At 46.7% G+C, this 15,786-nt stretch overlaps 1 protein-coding gene across 4 annotated transcripts in view; it reads right to left on the bottom strand.

The window, feature by feature from the left end:
• Positions 1-2,035: 2,035 nt before the first annotated feature.
• KHDRBS1 (KH RNA binding domain containing, signal transduction associated 1) overlaps positions 2,036-15,786 on the bottom strand; it is a 42,207-nt gene continuing 28,456 nt past the window's right edge. For all 4 annotated transcript variants that reach the window (XR_013608688.1, XR_013608689.1, XR_013608690.1 and 1 more), the window contains one exon: positions 2,036-2,216. The gene's annotated coding sequence lies outside the window, so the exon portion shown is untranslated. The remainder of the gene's footprint in view (positions 2,217-15,786) is intronic.

Here is a 15,786-nt window from a genome sequence, read left to right as displayed (position 1 = left end):
GAAGAGTCTCCTACCTTGTCAGAAGTCTTCGTGTAATCGGTCTCTACGACCGTGTAGCTGTCGTCTTCGGCGGCAGCGTTGTCTTCTTCCTCGGAGGACATCCCCAGCTCGTAGAGCGACGGGGTCGGGGCCTTCCCCTGCAGGGCGGCGTGTGCTACCCTCTGCCTCTCTCTCACACGAAGGGTCTTCGGGGTGAAGGCGGAACAGGCGTTGCAGTCTCCGCTTTCGTGGTCCACCGGTAGGCAAAGGTTGCATACCGGGTGCTGGTCCTTCTGCGCGTACTTGTGGTGGCAGTTACGGCAGAACTTGAACGGCGTGTTGTCCATCCTCGAGCGTCCAGGGCCTCTCTGGTCGCGTGTTCGTCGACGGTCGTCGAAGATCTGGATGGAAAACGCCTTATCTTTGCTTGTCTTTCGTCGGTGAAGTCCCCTGGAGTCTTCAGATGACTTCTCCTCGTCTTTTCTGTATTTTTCTTTCTTCTTTCTCCAAAAATGTCTGGAGCCCAAACGGGAACGATCCAGACCCGACCGCGGAAAAAAAGAATCTGAAGATGGCGCCCAAGAGTGGGAGCTTCCGCAGGAAGCATGCCGACGTCACCGGAAATACACCCAAAGGGGGTGTGACGCCGACGCCCACCTGGGCAAAGAGAAAAAAAAAAAAAAAACAAAGAAAAGACTACGAATCCGGACCCAACCACAAGACCGCGGAATAATGCACAGCATAGTGAATCCAGAAAGATTCACGCTGCAAAACATAAGTCGTCTCGCCCTAGACAGCAAAGCTTCGCTTTCGTCTAGGCGAGACCTAAAAAAGCTGACTCCTACTAGATTGCGCGATATGCACAGTAGGTTAATCAAGCTATGCTGCAAAACATTCACGTTAATGAGTATGGCAGGGGAACACACTCTTCAGACATGTATTAAGACTTTGATAAAAAGGCATAACAGATTAGGCAGCAAAATGGCACCTACACCAGTATGGGCCAACAGCAATGGTAAGCGAAACCTGACCAGGGTGAGGTGATGTGGCAGCACATTTCCCACCACCCTCAGAATGAGAAACAGAAGGGGAAGCATTTGAATGGGCCAGCCACTGTAGTAAAATAGGGGCAGCCAAAGCAACTGTTCCTGGATAGCTCTTGTTGTGACCCAGGTTTTAATAGTAAGCAAAATTGACAGAACCAACGTGTTAAGGGGAAAATGGAGCATTCAAGGACCAGATAATTCCCTTAATGAGATCAGAACACTGAAGCCCTTGCATCCAAGCCTCCCCAAGAGCTTAGTATTGACTTTTTGGAATCTTAAGAGTATGAAGTAATTTCTTCATAGTAAAATAATTTGCTGGAGCAGGCCTATTAGAATTGTATGGTTCAGGGAGTCTAATCCCGGACCACCCAGAGTAAGCCTTCACTAGTGAGGTTCCTATAGTAAATTCAGTCTGTAGAGAAACCCCTCAAGAATAGGCTTGAGGGAACCAAAATTTTGGTAGCACTAAGCATCCACCATACCCAATTCCCACAAGTCCTCGAAGGGTGGCACAAAACATCAAGAATTGCCGAAAAGTGGTCATGCAAAATCTATAACATTTGATGAATGATGGTCATAAAATATGTGTATCATAAATAAAGTGCAGATTCATCGAGATTCTAATGCTTTATCGGTTTGTCAAAAGAGTCGACTACTTGCTAATGCAGCACAAAAACAAGGTAAGAGTTTATGTCTGCCCACACAAATGGGAAGATCCCAACTGAGTTCTTTAATGCCATTGCTACACCAAAAGGTCACAAATGTGTAAATTGGGGGAGCGCTTTACTTATTGCTTTGGGAGGACAGAAATCCAGCTGATGCAGAGGGACAGGGTCTTACCAGTCATACAAGTTTAACTAATTTACAGTAGCCGAGGCAAAAGACTACTAATGTGGTATTTCTGGGAAGGTGCACCCCACGGACAAGTCCATGTAGCTACAAAACATAAAATCCATAAGTTGAACCAACCAACGCACATACTCCAACTGCTTAACACACGAAAACAATACTTTGTATAAAACCATTTTAATATTTACAAAAGTATGAAATTAATTTGAACAGCATGGACAAGCAGGATCTTTAGCACCAGTTTCCTGGAAGAGGTATTTTACAGATGCCATTTCATGAGGAATCTTCAATGCGTTTCAACATCCAGGCATAAATCACTATAGCAGCCGAACGGCAAGCAACCTAGAATAAATTAGAAAGCAGCATTAGCAGATAGTTTGATCAGTTTGTAATGCCAGAAAGCTAATAAACGTATTATGCACGGAAGTGCACAATCCTTGTATAACAGCCAGTCGAATGTGTTTAAAAAGTAGTGCAGTATACAGACTACAATAAAGAATTAGTAGCTGCTCAACTGTAACAAGTTATTAGTTTGTGACATTGTAAAGCTGCTGCAAACAGGACAGATTATAACAAAAACAGGAATTGGTTTCCCCTTATTCGTGTTGGGGTGGTGGGAGCATGGGTAAGTTGCTGCTTATCAGGGGGAAGGAGTTACAAAGGGTGTTTCCTTCAACCCCACCTTTAAAGTTGTTCTCTCCCAAGAGGCTTTTTTGGAGGTTAGAGGGGACTGGTTATTACCTTTGTAATATTCTGGTCTGAGGGTGTGGATTTGGACCCAGCTCGGTTAAGGTTTTGGACCCAGCTCGGTTAAAGGAACGACGAAAGGAGCCTCTGTCTGAAGTGCACAAATCCATGGGAGCCTTAGTTTCCTTCAAATGTACTTTCACTTTTTTCTAATGCCTGATCGACCTCCGGACTAAAGAGATGTTTATCAAAAAGTGTTTAAAATCTGTTGGTTATCAGGCTTAAACCCAGAGATCCTTAGCCAAGCATGTCTCCTACGCAAAATGCTAGTGTTGACCTCTCGAACCGCAGTATAAAGCAGCATCTAGAGCATCTTCTGGAAGAATTGGAAATTAGTTTACCCTCATTTACCAAATCTTGCACTAGTGTTTAACGCTCATCTGGGAGACATTGAACTACTTAATTTCATCCCATTGGGCCCGGTCATAACATTGCAAAATCCGCAGGGTATTTTAGCCAGGTAAGTGATTGGCAGGTATGCGCATGCCAGAAGCGTCCATTCGCTTGGACTCCGGTATCTTGGGAGGAGCATCCCCTGATGTTTGGGATTTAGCCTACTTAAGAGCATTGGACACTACCAGTTGCCACTAGATTCACTCGATCTGTTGCATAGGCCTTATACTTATACTCTAGGGTCTTTAAATATTGTCAGCGTGTCTCATGCCCTCAAGTATAGGAAGTGTTTGTGATGACCTATGATACCAAAGGCTAACAATAAAGTCCTCCTTTAATGATCCTTTGTGCAGTGCCACCCCAGGATATTATGCAGCCGCCAGGAAGAGATTGATCGACAGGGTAAGAGTCTGGATCTTTGTCAGCTTGAAGGTTATTTGTGTAATTCCGTCCATGAATCAACTGGTAAATGTGTACCCCATCATCAATATCACAGTTATGGTGAGAGTGGCAAAGGATTTGAAGGTGGAGGGGGGGGAGATTGTTGAAAAGGGCCGGTAGCAACAGATTTCATTTTTATTTATTTAGAGTTTTATATAGCGCGAACAAGATCTTTGCAGATAACAGAGCACTTTACAAAGGCAGGTGGAGGGTAGGGGAACATGGGGGCATAGTAGGGAGGTAGATCAACAAGATCATGTACATAGCACCAATATAGTATATAACATAGTACCAATATAACGTATAGTACAGTTATGAGGTAGCAGGCATAGTTGGAGCGTAGGCCATCAACACGCTGTAAATACAGAGTAATATTATTATAAACAATAGTACGTATAGTACAGGTATGAGGTAGCAGTGCATAGTTGGGGCGAAGGCCATCAAAACGCTGTAAAAAAATAAAGGACTAAAATACGTCAAAACACACGTGCATAGGAATATATAGGCAATATCATAACACAATACTGTTAATACTGTTCTTAATGTAAATCAAACGAATTTGTTCAAGTGTATTTAGCCATAAGGATACTTTTGACTTTCTTAAAAAGGGAGGAAGAGATGAGCCTCGTTTCAGGAGGAAGTGCGTTCCAGATCCTGGGCGCCATACCAGAGAATGTTTGTAGGTTTTTTCCTTCCGGAATCTTCGCGGTTTCAGCAGAAGATTGTTCGTGCTCCTGGTAGTTCTGGACCCACCAGAGATTGTCAAATTATGAGTAAGTTAGCTGGGTGATTTCAAGTGTATAGCCTTGTGCGTCATGCAGGCAATTTTCAGCTGTATTCTGGCTTCCAGAGGCAGCCAGTTCAAGGCTTTGAAGTCAGGAGAGATATGCGAATGCTTTTTTGATCCAGTGATGAGTCTTGCAGCCGCATTTAGTGCCGCTCTTAGGGGTGCAGTTGTCGTTAGGGGGAGGCCGCAGAGGGCCACGCTGCCATAGTCTATGCGAGGGATGACTAGAGCTTGTACTGCTGTTTGGAAGTCTTTTGCTGGGAGGAAGGGTTTCAATTTTCTCAAGGTGTTTATTTGGAAGTTCGCCCCCTTAGTAGCCTTGCTGATGCATGTTGAGGTTGGCGTCTAGTGTTATGTCTAGGGATTTAGCTGAGTCCACGATGGTCAGTTGGACATTGAACCATGTTTGTGCGGAAGATATTTTCGTGGGAGGTGAGATTAGGAGGTGGTTGTCAGCCAACCAAGATTGGGTGCTTCTGATCGTTGAATTCAGACTCCGGATGTCTTTGGGGGATTGTAAATTGAGGTATATTTGAGTGTCATCGGCGTACATGTGAAAGTGTACATTGGATGCTTGTAGCAGAGTGGTGAGAGGTTCCATAACTAGGTTGAACAAAGTAGGGGATAGGCAGGATCCTTGAGGGACGCCTAACGATACCGGTACTGGGGAAGACCTTAGGTTTTTGCTCTTGAATTTTTGAGACCTGTTGTGTAGAAAGGAAGTGAACCAGCGAAGCACAGTCCCAGAGAGGCCCATTCTTGATTTTAGGAGTTCGAGTAAGCTCTCATGTTTCACTGTGTCGAATGCTGAAGAGAGATCAAGAAGGATGAGGAGGCAGGTATTGTTTTGATCTAAGATTTTTAAAGGAATCTTATGAGCGTCCGCACCAGGAAGCTTGTGTTTGAGGTAGTGAAGTATGGTTTTGCAGCGTGAATCTTTCTGGATTCACTATGCTGTGCATTATTCCGCGGTCTTGTGGTTGGGTCCGGATTTTTTTTTTGTAGCCCAGGTGGGCGTCGACGTCACACCCCTTTGGGTGTATTTCCGGTGACGTCGGCATGCTTCCTGCGGAAGCTCCCACTCTTGGGCGCCATCTTCAGATTCTTTTTTTCCGCGGTCGGGTCTGGATCGTTCCCGTTCGGGCTCCAGACATTTTTGGAGAAAGAAAATACAGAAAAGACGAGGAGAAGTCATCTGAAGACTGCAGGGGACTTTATCGACGAAAGCCGGCAAGGAGAAGGCGTTTTTTCATCGAGATCGACGACCCTCGTCGAACACGCGACCAGAGAGGCCCTGGACGCTCGATGGACAATACGCCGTTCAAGTTCTGCCGTAACTGCCACCACAAGTACGCGCAGAAGGACCAGCACCCGGTATGCAACCTTTGCCTACCGGTGGACCACGAAAGCGGAGACTGCAAAGCCTGTTCCGCCTTCGCCCCGAAGACTCTTCGCGTGAGAGGCAGAGGGTAGCACACGCCACCCTACAGGGGAAGGCCCCGACTCCGTCCCTCTACAAGCTGGGGATGTCCTCCGAGGAAGAAGACAACGCTGCCGCCGAAGACAGCTACACAGTCGTAGAGACCGATTACACGAAGACTTCTGACAAGGTAGGAGACTCTTCGGCCCCCAAGAACCCGAGAGACCCCGAGTCTAGAAAAATCGAGGGCAAGACCCCGAAAACGCCGACGCCAAAAAAAGGCGGCGCCCACGAATACTCCCAGGCCCAGCGGATCCTCCGAGAAGGAGTCCCCGGCGCCGAGGGCTGCTGATCAGCAGAAAACGTCAAAAATGGTCCCCGAAAAGGATCGATCGACGCAGAGGGAGAAAGACCCAAAACTGACGACGACGAGAGACCCAAGACCCGGTCCGACGTCAAAAACTTCTACGCCGAAAGGTACGGCGACGAACCATCCGCCGAAAAGAACGGCCGACCCATCCGACGCGGAACACGCGGCAGAGATGAAGAGAAGGCGCCTCGAGGCCGAAATGGAGAACATCATGCAGCGGAAGAAAGATTTCGATGCAAAGATGATGGCCTTCACGATCCCTCACAAGACCAAGCCACCGGTGATGGAGGCAGTCGAGGAGGAGGAAGAGATCGCCGAAGTAGTCGAGGAACAAGACCAGGACGTCGAGGTGATAGACGACCAGGAGGAGTACGAGAATCCCTACGATAGTTACAACTATGGGGAGGAAGAGGAAAGCAGGACGGACGCAGACTCGACACCCTCTGACCTACAGGAGGTAGATTACATAGATGTCGACACCGACAGCCCGGAGGAGGTGGTCGACACTTACCCCTCGAGGCCCTCGCCGCACGACATCGGGGCCTACAACTCGGTGATACAAGCTGCCGCAGCAGCTTTCAAGCTCAAGCTCGACGAAGAGAAGCAGAAAGCAGACTTCCTTCTAGAAACATTGCTCCCAACACAAACGAGGAGCCAGTTCCTTCCAATGCTCGAGAGCGTCTTGGCTCAGGGGAAGGAAGCTTTCAGGGAGCCCGCAACATGCAAGGCAGTAACTCCCAGAACTGAGAAGAAGTACAAGCATGCCACAAAGGACCCGGCCTACATTCAGGGCACGGTCTCCGCAGACTCCATTATCACGGCCACAGCAAGGAGGAGGGCTAACTTACCCACTACCTCGGGCCCACCACCGGATAAGGAGAGCAAAAGGATGGATCTGGTGGGCAGAAGAATCGAACGGAATGCCTCGACCCACTGGCGCATGGCTAATTCCAACGCCCTGATAAACAGGCACATGTACCAAATCATGGAGGGACTGGGGCAGTTGGTGAAGGACTTGCCCCAGGATGCCAGGCAGAAAGCCGAAAAGCTGGTTGAAGAGGGAAAGAACGTGGCAAATTCTTGCCTTAAGACGGCCCTGGATGGGGCAGACACCGCCAGCAGGCTCATGATGATGGGCGTCACGGAAAGGAGGCACGCCTGGCTCAGGATATCCGGTTTCAAACCAGAGGTGCAACACAGCATCCTGAACACACCGTTCAACGGCAGCACGCTTTTCGGAACAGTTGATGAAACGCTCAGCCAACTGAAGAAAGATAACGAAACAGCAAGGTCCATGGGAGCATTGCAGTTCAGAGGGAACAAGAGGGGCACCCCGTCACGGAGGCCCGGCGGGAGAGGCGGAAACCAGCCAGGTACATCACACCAGGCTTTCCAGCAAACGCACCAGGCAGACTCGCAGACTCCGCATGGTCATCAGTAGAAGCCCTGGCAGTATCAACAAAGAAGCCAGTCCTTTCGAGGGAGAAATGGACGGGGACAAAATAGAAGAGGGGGGCAGCAGCCCACCTCTAAGTGACTTCAAACAACTCCGTGTGCCCACCCACAAAAAAGATCCCAGGGGGCAGCACGTACAGATGGGTCAAGACGAACTAGACACCTACGACCACATGACACCAGTGGGAGGAAGATTAAGATTCCACCTCCGAGAGTGGAGAGAAATCACATCAGACAAATGGATCCTCAACATTATCCAATTCGGATACTGCATAGAGTTGGAGGGGAGGCCAACAAGCAGAAAACCAAAAAGAAAGCCACTAGCAGGCAAGCCGCTGCAGTGTCTTCAGGAGGAGGCAAAGGAACTCCTGAGGAAGCAGGCCATAGAACGGGTACCCTTCAAGGAGAGAAACACAGGAGTATACTCAACGTACTTCCTGGTACCAAAAGTAGACGAAACAATGAGACCCATTCTCAACTTACGGTTCATGAACAAATTCATAAAACTCAAAAATTCAAAATGACCTCCCTGCAAGAGGTGCTCCCACAATTGCAGATCGGGGACTTCATGGTCACAATAGACCTCAAAGACTCATACCTGCACATTCCAATGAACAGAAAGCACAAACACATGCTCAGGTTCACCGTCGGAGAAAGCCACTACCAGTTCACGACACTGGCCTTCGGACTGAAATCAGCACCAAGAGTTTTCACAAAGTGCCTCGCAGCAGTCGCAGCGCACCTAAGAAGGCAAGGAATACACGTATACCTTTACCTGGACGACTGGCTGGTGAAAGCAAACTCATACCAGAAATGCAAGCTGCACGCACATACAGTGACAAGCACGCTCATAAACCTGGGGTTCTCCATCCATTGGAAGAAATCAATGGAGCCAGAACAAGTGAAGATCTTCCTGGGAGCACAGATCAACACCTTACAGGGCAAGGTGTTCCCCAGCAAGAAGAGGGCGAGGGCGCTGGTGAAGGAAACTCGAAGGGACAAGCTCGGAGAGTGAGGACTGCGAGCAAGATCATGGGGATGATGGCATCATGCATCCACCTGGTACCGAATGTACGACTCCACATGAGACCCATTCAAGAATGGCTACAGGAGCAATGGTCGCAAGCTACTGGCAGTTGGGAGGATCTAGTGGTTGTAACGCACACAGTGCAGAAGGAGATGACATGGTGGACCATGGAGAAAATAGCAAGGGGAAAGCCTCTAACGCCCCCAACGCCAACAGTGACCATCACCACAGACGCATCCCTGAAGGGATGGGGCGCTCACATGGAGGAGCTCATGGTGAGGGGACTGTGGACACCGACAGATGCGACAAAGCACATCAATTACTTAGAATTGAAGACTATCTTCCTTGCACTGAAAGCCTTTCAAACAAGACTGTACAAACACAAGGTGTTGATACAGACAATACCACTGCGATGTTCTACATCAACAAGCAGGGGGGCACACAGTCAGCCAGGCTTTCAACGCTAGCGCAAGAGATATGGAGATGGGCCATCCCTCTCAAGATAGACCTGCTGGCCATACACCTGCCAGGGAAGGACAACATACAAGCAGATTGGCTCAGCAGGCAGACATCGGCATCCCATGAGTGGGAGCTCAATGCTCAGGAGACAAGGTACCTGTTCGACAGGTGGGGGACACCATCGGTGGACCTGTTTGCCACACGCCAGAATGCAAAATGCCAAAACTTCGCATCCAGGCAGCCCGAGGAAGGGTCACTAGGGAATGCCCTATGGATAGATTGGTCAAGGACATTTGCCTACGCCTTTCCCCTGATACCACTGATGCAGAGTACTGAGCAAGTGCAGAGCGAGCAACATGACCCTGATACTGGTCGCACCACAGTGGGCGAGGCAGACATGGTACTCGCAGATCATGGAGATGACAGTGTGCACCCCACAGATTCAGCAGGAGGAAGGACTTACTCTCCATGCAGAACGGAGAGGTGCTACACCCAGAACCAGAGAGCATGAGCCTAGTAGCGTGGCTGAGGACAGAGTTCGCACATTTAAGATTGCCAGAAAGTACCCTGAAGGTCCTGCGGGAGGCAAGAAGGCCTAGCACTCGGAAGTGCTATGTTGCGAAATGGAAAAGGTTCACAATATGGTGCAGACAAGAAAGACTTCACAATAAGATGAAGAAGGACTCCACAGTGCTAAAGTACCTGACGCACTTGCTAGAGAAGAACCTTAGCTCATCCTCCTTGAGAGTTCACTTGGCAGCGATAGTCACCTACACAAGGGGAGAAACGTGCAGGAGCTTCTTCACATCACAGGTGGTGAAGAGATTCCTAGAAGGTGCGAAAAGGATCGCACCACCCAAGCAGGTGCCGCCACCCGCATGGAACTTGAACATAGTCCTAACGGAACTCATGAAAGAGCCCTTTGAACCGCTCCACAAGGCGTCCTTAAAGATGCTAACTATGAAAACAGCTTTCCTGGTTGCAATAACATCCTTACGCAGAGTAAGCGAGCTTCAGGCTCCGACGCTACAAGAACCCTACATACAAATACACAATGATAGGGTTGTGATGAGGACTGACCCAAACTTCATGCCGAAGGTGATATCTAGATTTCACATGAACCAGTCTATACAGATACAGAGTTTTTTCCAAAAACCAACAACTGCCGCAGAGCGAGCTCTGCACACCCTGGACGCCAGAAGGGCAGTCATGCACTACATCGAACGGACGAAGGGACACAGGAAAACAAAACAATTCTTTGTGTCATTCGCCAACAGTTACATGGGAAAAGCAGTAACTAAAAAGACCATTGCACGATGGATCGCACAGACAATCCAACTCTGCCACAAGCGTGCAGGACAAGAGCTAGCAGAGGGGACACGTGCCCACTCCACTAGGAAAAAGGGTGCTACAATAGCCTTCCTGGCTAACACACCCATACAAGACATATGCCTGGCGGCAACATGGGCTTCGGTGCACACGTTCACGAAGCACTACTGTGTGGACATACAGATGAACAAGGAAGCTCAAGTTGGACAGAAGGTGCTACAGCACATATTCAATACCCAACGCTCATCTTCCACCCAACCGCCACAGAGATGAGAAACCGCTACAAAATCTATGCACAGCATAGTGAATCCAGAAAGATTCATGCTGCAAAACGAATAGTTTTCTTACCTGTCGGTGTAGTTTTGCAGCTTGAAGATCTTTCTGGATTCACTAGCGAACCCACCCACCTCCGCCAGAAAGATGAGGCTGGAGAGAGAAGGTGGAAAAAGAACAAGTGGAAAAATACTTTGAAGGTACAAAGCGGTAAAATATCACCTGAATAGAACATTGCCATTACTTCGGAAACGAAAGAAACACGGAAAAAAAGAACCCGAAGATGGCGCCCAAGAGTGGGAGCTTCCGCAGGAAGCATGCCGACGTCACCGGAAATACACCCAAAGGGGTGTGAGGCCGACGCCCACCTGGGCTACAAAAAAACAAAAAAAAAAAAAAAACCAAAGAAAAGACTACGAATCCGGACCCAACCGCAAGACCGCGGAATAATGCACAGCATAGTGAATCCAGAAAGATCTTCAAGCTGCAAAACTACACCGACAGGTAAGAAAACTATTCGTTATGACCCATTTCAGGGTTAGTCTTGTTTGGGATTAGTTTTCAGTGGAACTGTGTCTAAATTCTGATCCAATGGGGCATCTTAGTTTTCGCACTGGCGTTTTCAGTACCAGCATGGGCTGGCCTTTTGTCATGGAGGGTTTCGGCTCAGTCAGATTTCTGTTTGGAACCAGAGGACTTTGGTTCAGACAAGGATGTTGATTCTGTACTGAGCCGTAAGGCTTAACTGGGTGTTTCAGAGCTGGGCCTGGAGGCAGGGAGTCGGAAACTTCTTCTTGGTGCAGGCCTTGGCCAGGAGGCAGAGGTGGTGCCGAAGCCTTATTTTTTTGTGGGCAAGTTGACGGGGCAACTGGTCTTCCGTAATCACGTCACCATGTCCGTGTGGCAGTTCTTCAGCGTGGAGGATCATCTCTTGCTCCGAATCAGTCCTGCACGGAGAAGGCTTCTTCCTCCTCTGCCACACCAACATCTTCTTGACCAGACTAACTGAAGATGTCGAGTGTCTTCGATGCTTTGACGCATCCACGTTGAGCCAGACTATAATGAAGTTTGACCAAAACGATCTGCAAGCGTCACAGCCTTCTTTGTGCTCTGGAGATAAGTTACACACTTAGAGATTATAAAATCCAGAGACTGTGCCTTTAAATTCATAGTGCATAAATTACACTCCTACCCATTACTAGCACAACTCCATGACAAATGGCAAGGGTTAATTACTGTAGCTTATTTCGATGAAGAATGGGAGGATGTTATGAACTTGGATAAGGGAATCAAGAGGCCAGAATGAAATTTACTCTGGTACTGGTCACCACAAAAACTAAAGTCAGGTTTACTACTCCAATCTACCTGTTTGAGGTAGAAACAGGAGGACTGCAATATACAACACATTTTATTCCAATGCCCAATTTTGAAGGAATATTGGTCTTCCATAACTGCCGCTATACAAGTCTCCCTTAACGGAAAAAATTGTTGCATTACATGATTAGGGCTCCCAGTTTTATGGTATTGTCTGTATTTATCCAAATATAAATTCTGCACCTTTTACTTTGACATGTCCATATTTATTAGGTTTTGTGAAAAAAGGAAGCTGAAATGTGTTTATTTCTGAATTGAACTAGTTAATGTGCACTTGTGCCTGAACGCTAGACAGGTTTCCATGATATGTACACACAGGTGGTAAAATATGAACTTTACTAAAATACCTATATTTTTTAAATCCCCTTGCCCGTCAATCCGCAGTTATTGGCCTGGCAGTCATGGACAGCATTTATCACTCAAAAATCACCCAATATCCGTGTTTATCCACATTTAAAAATAGAAAGGAAAATAAATGGTTTTCTGTCTGTATTTATCTGCAAAAATTAGTAACAGCCTTATACATGATGTTACTTATTTATTTTCAAAGTTTTATATAGCGCGAACAAGATCTTTGCAGATATCAGAGCGCTTTACAGAAAACAAGGGCTAAGGGAAACAAGAGGGTGATCTATTGGGTACAATATAGTAGTCGGTAGTAAGAGAATAGCCAAATAGGATAGTAATCAGATAAAAACATAATGCAAAAAGGATAGCAGTCAGATAAAAAAAAATACAAAGTAGGATAGCAGTCAGATAAAAAAAAATACAAAGTAGGATAGCAGTCAGATAAAAACATAATACAAAGATCAGAAAAACCAGTAATACAAAAAAAAAAAGCAGTCTTCGGTCCAGTAAATGTAGAGATCAGGTGAATTTAGCCATAAGGATGGCTTTTAATGATCTCCCAAGTCTCGAACCATACAAGATGATTGAAAGCTATTGCACTCACTGAAGGAAAAAAATTGTATATTAAGATATTGGAAAACACAATGACCTACACATTATGAATGGATCATTGAAATGTATAAAGTAGCAGCATTTGAAAAGGAAAATACTACTTACCAGTATGCATCTGTTCTTGGCATGTAGAGTTGTATACTTTGGCATAGATCGCCATCTAGTGTTGGGCTCAGATGTTTGCAATTTGTTAGTCACGAGATAGGTGACTCCCCCGTTATGGTGACAGTGCGCATGGGCATCGATTCAACCCCCAGATTGTTTTTCGCTATGAAGGGTAAAGATAGTTAGTAGGAAAGTAGAAAAGGATGTCCATGTGCAATGTATCCAAGTAAGATAATACTACAACAGATAAAGGTACCCTTGGGGGGGGGGGGGGTGTATACGGCTCTACATGCCAAGAACAGATGCATACTGGTAAGTAGCATTTTCCGTTTGAGGCAATAAGAGCTGTAGATGTGATAGCTATCAGGAAGGCTACCTTTCAAGTAAAGAATTATAACTCACATTTGTTTGGAGGTTTAAATGGGGGACCCATGAGCCTGGTAAGGACAATATTGAGGTTCCAGGATGGGGAAGGTGGAATTCTTTTAAGTCCTTCCATAAATTCTTTGCTAGCAGGAACTCGAAATAAAGACAAGTAGTATCTGTTTTGAAGGCAAGCGGCTATTGCAGCTAGATGTAGCTGTATAGACTTGTATGCCAAATTACATTGTTGTAGATGCAAGAGATAACAGATAAGGATTTGAATGGAAGCATCTAGTAGGTAGATTGTTATTTTTACCATAAACAAAATCGCTTCCACTTGGCTGCATAGCATGCTCTTGTGGTAGGACGTCTAACCTTTGAGGACATTCATACAATCAGGTAGGAGATTCAAGTAGCCACTCTAGGACCTCAGGAGCCAGATCGCAAGATTGAGTTGATTGGGATCTGGATGTCTTTGAGGTCCCATGTTGAAGCAACTTGGATCATTGTGAGGGAATGCGGTTTGAGTTTCCAAACCAGTAACTGAATGAGCAGGAGAGGCAGAAAAGCATAAGCAAGTTTCCCTGACCAATTCACCCATAGCGCATTGCCTCTAGACAATGGGTGTGGCTACCTGGAGGCGAAGTCTGGGCATTTTGCATTATGATGGGTGTAACCACATTTGAAAGAATGGAAGAAGCCCCTAGATACTGTTGGATAGCTGAAGGTGAGACTTGTTGCGTGTTTAATGTGAAACCTAAGACGTGAAGTAGATGGATAGTTCTGCTTGGTGGTAGGGGAGCGGAGGGTGTTATTACCCCAGCCTCTGCCCTTGTTGTGGTTACCTCTGTAACCTACCCTCAAGTATCCTTTGGAAAAGGAGCTCTGAATGGGGCTTTTGTAGGAGGAGTGCTCTGGTGTGTTGGTTTTAGAGCCAGCCCTAGAAAAGGAGTGTCAAAAGGAGCCTCTAGACTGCAAGGCTCCTATATACTTTGCAGTTTGTGTCCTTCATCTTCTCTAAATATGTATCCACTGCAGGGCCAAAGAGGTGCTCTTGGTCAAAGGGCTGATTAAGGATACTGGTTTGCACCTCTTGTTTAAATCCAGATATCCTGAGCCAAGCATGCCTGCGTAACAATACGCTAGTAGTGACTGAACAGGACGCGGTGTCTGCTGGGTCTAAAGCACATCATATTGAGGTTTGCAATTCAATTAATTTGCCTTTGTATTGCTCTGGTAGGTGTTGAATGAGCTTCTCCAGCTAATCATAGTGCGCCCTGCCATACCTTGCCAAGAGAGCTTGTGCGTTGGCTATTTTTCAATAGTTTGCAGGTTGAGACGCCATGTTTGCCTGATGCGCCTAATAATTTGGATTCTTTATCAGGGGTGAGGTCACCTGAACCCCGAGTGTTGGCCCTTTTACATGCATTAGCTCCCATCAGGATTGCTTTGTATTTGGTCTGTCTTTGAAGACCCTGTTTGGGTTAAGAACCCTGGCCCCAACACCTCTGGTGTGTGTTTAATTAGACCTTTCAACATTGGATGGACGTGTGAGGTTCTGAGTCCCTGAGCAAAAGTTTGAGAAAATCCTCCGTCACAGGGTCCGAATGTAAATTAACTGATATGTTGCGGCCCTATTGATTAGTTGGGCAAACCTACATTATCGTCTGGTCGGCATGCCTTATAGGGATAAAGATCTGGGTCTGCTAGTCAGGATCTGAATTATAGTCTGTCCATGGATCTGGCTCTTGGGTGGGGGGGAGAAGGAGTAGTCTGTCCTGTAACTCCAGTTCTGTAGTAGGGGATCTCTGTGTATAGTCCTAATCTAGTGAATAGTCCCGCCCATGTGCGTGGACCCCGGAGCAATCAAAAATAATCTCTTAAGGTGTCGAAAAATGCAGAACTGCACAGACACAAGAGAGAATTAAAGACAGATAATGCAGCCTATATCCACAAGCTACACTGTCCAGTACTTCAAATAGAAATTCCACCAAAAACCCACAAACAGCAAAGCCTATTCCAGATTTCCCTTGCTTTAACAGCAAAAACCCTCTGGAATGATAGAGAGAAAGACCTGGACAGACAAGCCCCATAGGCTGCCATTATGTGGCTCAAAACAGGATACTGTGCCTTTAAGAGAACCTTCCAGAACTTCACAGTATCCCAGAATGCACTGCAGGTCCCTTTTACTTTCAGTTCTTTTTGAAGGCGTAACATGCCAGACCTGTAGCATTCCTTATATGAATATCTCTCTCCACCGGGGAGGGGGGCGGGCGCTTATGACTAACAGAGATACCCCTACTACAGAACTGGAGTTACAGTACAGAAATTACTCCTTCTGTAGTAGGGGATCTCTGTGTATCTTCATAATCTAGTGAATAGAATGGCAAGCCCATCCCCACACCAAAG

Source organism: Lissotriton helveticus, chromosome 3_1 (assembly GCF_964261635.1).
Source record: "Lissotriton helveticus chromosome 3_1, aLisHel1.1, whole genome shotgun sequence".
NCBI classification, from domain to species: domain Eukaryota; kingdom Metazoa; phylum Chordata; class Amphibia; order Caudata; family Salamandridae; genus Lissotriton; species Lissotriton helveticus.
Note: the sequence above shows the minus strand (reverse complement) of the source record. Positions and strands in the feature narration are given on the sequence as shown.